Source organism: Gossypium arboreum, chromosome 12, assembly GCF_025698485.1.
Source record: "Gossypium arboreum isolate Shixiya-1 chromosome 12, ASM2569848v2, whole genome shotgun sequence".
NCBI classification, from domain to species: domain Eukaryota; kingdom Viridiplantae; phylum Streptophyta; class Magnoliopsida; order Malvales; family Malvaceae; genus Gossypium; species Gossypium arboreum.
Genome location: NC_069081.1, coordinates 74,679,092 through 74,684,012, shown reverse-complemented (window position 1 = coordinate 74,684,012; position 4,921 = coordinate 74,679,092). Strand labels below are relative to the sequence as shown.

The following is a 4,921-nucleotide window of genomic DNA, read 5'->3' as shown; positions in this document are numbered from 1 at the left end:
CGTGTCACACGACCGTGTCCCTTTGGTAGGATCTAAGCATGACTTACACGGGTAGACTACATGCCCACCCCTATTCAACAGCCTTGACCACGTGATGGAGTAATCACACACGGGCGTGTCCCTATCGAGCCCAAGTATAACCCTATTCGAAAAAGGCCAATTTTAAGGGCTCTTAAGCATTCTAAAGCCTATTTAAACACCTAAGCAGGCACTAAGGATGGGAGGCGTAGAGTAGAAGGCAATAAATTACTCAAGGGAAGCCGATTGGTCAATCTAAGAAGCCATATTCATCATCAAGACTAAAGATCTCCTTTCAATTTCCATTCAGGGGTTTTGGGTTTTCTTTATGTTTTGTATTCATTATTCTTCTGAGATGTTTTTTTTCTATAATTATGAACTAAACCCCCTAAATACGTAAGGGGAATGAAACCCAAGACGGATCTTGTTATTATTATCTGAATTGTATGATAAATATTTGACTTGTTCTTAATTATGTGTTCTTAATTCTTGTTTTAATATTCCAAGATATTGATTCGAGTTAATGCTCTTATTTAGAGGAGGAATAGACCTTGTTTAAGAGTAAATTTGTCATAATTAAGCGGAGTTGATTGCACGCCTAGAGATAGGGTGATAAGATTTTACCAGATTAGGGTGAAACCTAATAAGGGGATTCATAGATCGAGTTAATGCAACACTAGGTGTTAATTAGAAAGAGATTTCAAATAATCAACCTAGGCTTAGACGTTATTAGTATCGAGAGAGATAATAATATAACTTAGGGATTTCTACGGATCAAGTCAAATGAATAAATCGTCTGATTCAGAGTCAAATAACAAGTGAAATCTAGGTGGATTTTTCCTTGGGTATTGTCTTAATCAATCGAATTTTCCCAAAAGCTTTTCCCCAATTTCTCTCTGTGCACTCTTAGTTTAGTTAATTAATTTAGATAAACAAATCCCTTATTTTTTAGGCTAGATAATAAAAAGAAAGTAATTAATAGTACTTTTGGTTCCTTTGGGTTCGACAATCTGGTCTTGCTAAAGCTATACTACTATTCGATAGGTACACTTGCCTTCATCGTGATAATAGTTAGTTTAAAGAACGCTTAATTATAAATTTTTAAAACCTATCGCGAATATCACGTATCAAGTTTTTGGCACCATTACCGGGAAACTAGGATATTAGGAACACTCGATTTTTATTACTTTAGCCATTTTAATTTTATTGCAATTTAAAATTTTATTTTATTTTCTTTTCTAATTCTTCATTTATTCTTTTCTAATAGGTTTTTCTAGTTTATGACTAGAAGAAACTTGTCAGGACCATTACTGTTTGATAGTGAGATCGATCGCGTAGTTCGCAGAAACCAAAGAGAAAAAAGGCGAAGCTTAAGATACATAGAGGAAGAGCAAGAGGACGATACTTCAACCACAACCGAGGAGATGGCTGAAAACCAAGAAAATCCACTACCTCCTGCGATTGCTGTTAATCAGAATCCTGCTCCGCGCACTATCTATGATTATGCTAAACCTTTTTTAACAAGAACTGAATCGAGCATAGTCAGACCTGCTGTAGCTGCAAATACTTTTGAACTGAAACCTAACACAATTCAAATGATACAACAATTTGTTCAGTTTGATGGTTTGTAGGATGAAGATCCCAACACTCACTTGGCAAACTTTTTGGAACTATGTGATACATTTAAAATTAATGGCATTTCTGATGACACCATTCGCCTTCGGTTATTCCCTTTTTCATTGAGAAACAAAGCTAAACAGTAGTTGAATTCGTTACCACGAGGGTCAATCACTACTTGGGAACAAATGACTGAAAAGTTTTTATTAAAATATTTTTTACCGACTAAAACGACTAAATTACGCAATGATATCTCTTCTTTTGTACAGATGGATTTAGAAACACTCTACGATGCATGGGAGAGATACAAGGACCTCTTGAGAAGATGCCCTCACAATGGGTTACCACTCTGGCTACAGGTTCAAACGTTTCATAATGGCCTGAATCCTTCAACTCAACAAATGGTTGACGCAGCCGCTGGTGGGACTATCAATAATAAAACACCTGAAAATGTTTATGAATTATAGAAGAGATGTCACCGAATAATTATCAGTGGCACATCACGAGGACAAAGCCAACGAAAGCAGCCGATGTTTTTAACGTCGATTTGGTCACCATGCTCTCTAATCAGGTAGAACTTTTGCATAGAAAGATTAACGATTTTCTTAGTTCTTCACAGGTTCACCCAGAAATGCAGTGCGAAGTAAGTAGAGGTGGATCAAGCAATTTAGATTACCCACCCTATGGCCACAACATGGAGAACGAGCAGTTAAATTACATGGGTAATAATCCTCGATCTCAAAATAATCCTTATAGTAATACTTACAATACAGGTTGAAGGAACCACCCAAATTTCTCATAGGGAGGCCAAGGAAATCAGCGACCACCACCACCTCCAGGCTTCCAACAACCATCCTACCAATAAGAGAAAAAGCCGAACCTTGAGGAGATGCTAAAAAATGTCATCTCAGTGTTAGAAACTCATTTTCAGAATACCGAGACAACACTTAAAAATCAAAAGCGTCGATCTAAGGGCTCAAAACTCAGATAGGTCAACTCGCTAAATTGATATCTAAATGACCACAAGGTAGCCTGCCGAGTAACACTGAATCTAACCCAAGTGAACAAATCAATGCAATTACCATTCAATATGAGGAAGGGTTAGTTGCACTTGAACCAGAACAGAGGTAAGAAACTGTGGTAAGTAAAGGTAAGGGTGAGGTGGACCACAATGACCAGAAACCAGTAAGTAAAGAGTACAAACCTCGTGTGCCATACCCAAATGCAACAAGGAAAGACCGCACAGAAGAACAATTTGGTAAATTCCTTAAATTATTAAAGAAGTTACATATTAATTTATCGTTTATTGAAGCTCTTTCGCAGATGGCAAACGCAGTCAAATTCCTAAAGGAGCTTTTAATAAATAAGCAGAAGTTGGATGAGGCATCGCATGCAGAACTAAATGTGGTTTGCTCAGCCATACTACATAATAAGCTGGCCAACAAATTAAAAGATCCAGGGAGTTTTACAATTCACTGTTTAATTGGTAGCCTAGATGTTAATAATGCTTTGGCTGATTTAGGGGCTAGTATCAATGTCATGCCTTACAAAATGTTTAAAGAACTAGGTCTTGGGAAACCTAAACAAACTAGGATGAGTATTCAATTAGCCAATAAAACTATTAGATTTCCTAGGGGGATTATTGAAGATGTACTCGTTAAAATTGACAAATTTATATTCCCAGTTGTTTTCGTTATTCTAGACATAGAAGAGGATAGTAACATTCCTTTAATTTTAGGGAGGCCCTTTTTAGCAACCGCTAGAACAATAATTGATGTTGGCACAGGTGAACTCACACTTTGTGTGGGAGACGAAACAATTACCCTTCAAGCTTGTAATTCGAGTAACACATAGAAAATTGAATGTGGTTGTATAAATCATTCTACTAAAACTGACCATGTGGTACAACCTACTTTGTAGGAAATAAGTTCGAAGAACCTACACGAGCCATGTTCAAGCCACAACAAAGGACCTATCTATGAAAAATGAAGGCTATAAATCGAGGAACTAGATGAATGGTGGACACAGAAATCGAGAACACCCGATAATCTGACACCGAGCCAGGACGAGCTCAACACATCACCAAATCAACTTACGGTTGGAGACAAAGTACTACTAGATGTAGCAGATCCTTGCATTACCACTTCTGAACATAATGAAGAAATTCCTCTCACGGTACTCAGTATTTTCCCATATGGTACAGTCGAGGTAATTCACCCCAAATTCGGAACTTTTAAGGTAAACAATTCTCGTCTTAAACCTTATATTAATAAAGCTGATAGCAGGGATGGTGAGTGTAAACTCCTCGAGCCACCATGATCACACACCAGAGAGGTAAGTCAAGCTTAGACTATAAATAAGCGCTTCTCGGGAGGCAACCCGAGCACTAACAATAATGATTTAGTTAAATTCTAGTTTTCACATCTAACCTACTAATTGAGTCTTGAAACACAGGGTTTTCCCATCCACACGGCCAGGCAAACGGGCGTGCCTTAGGCCATGCACACACCACAGGAGGAGACATGGCCGTGCGATACGGTTGTGTGAAAATAGGGTAAAAATTTTTCCCCAACACGGGATGCGATAAGTCGCGACGGCCATGTGATAAGGCCGAGGGTGAAACTGCCAAACCAACACGGGCTTGCGACAAACACGTGTTTTGAAACCGTAGGAGAACTTGTTAATTTAGCACGGGCGTTCGACACTCCCGTGCCCATCACTCGTGGTCAACACTATCAAACTAACACGGGAGTGGGCTATTATACACGGGCGTGGGAGAAGCGAAAGAAGCAAGACACGGTTGTGTGACACGGCCGTGTGCACCCACACGCCTAAGGAACACTGGAGTGGGGTGAATGTCAGACACGCCTAAATTTAAAAATTACGAAACACACGGGCAAAAATTAGAGCACACAGGCGTGCCCCACGGTTGTGTGCCCCAAAATCTATATAAACCCCTCACTATTCATCATCCCCTTCTCCAAAAATCCCTAACCCTAGCCCCTGTAACTCCATACACCCTACCTGTCTTCGACGACCCAAGCTTCTCCCTTTTGCATTTGTTTACTTTTTTTTCACTCTATTTTCTTTAAATATTTTGTCTATTTCATGATTTCTCTGATCCATTTGACTAACTTAAGTGAATATTCATAGTAGAATAATAATACTCATGCTTGTCATTAAAGAATATTGCCATTTTTCATACTACATTCATCTATTTTTCTCGTTTCCATGGATTTTATGCTTACCCACATGCATTTATGCATTAGATATTCCCGTAGCATTA

At 38.6% G+C, this 4,921-nt stretch overlaps 1 non-coding gene across 1 annotated transcript; it reads right to left on the bottom strand.

The window, feature by feature from the left end:
• Positions 1 to 1,871: 1,871 nt before the first annotated feature.
• LOC128286168 (small nucleolar RNA R71) lies at positions 1,872 to 1,978 on the bottom strand. The gene has a single exon (XR_008276713.1). It is a non-coding gene; the product is annotated as a small nucleolar RNA R71 (small nucleolar RNA).
• Positions 1,979 to 4,921: the final 2,943 nt, after the last annotated feature.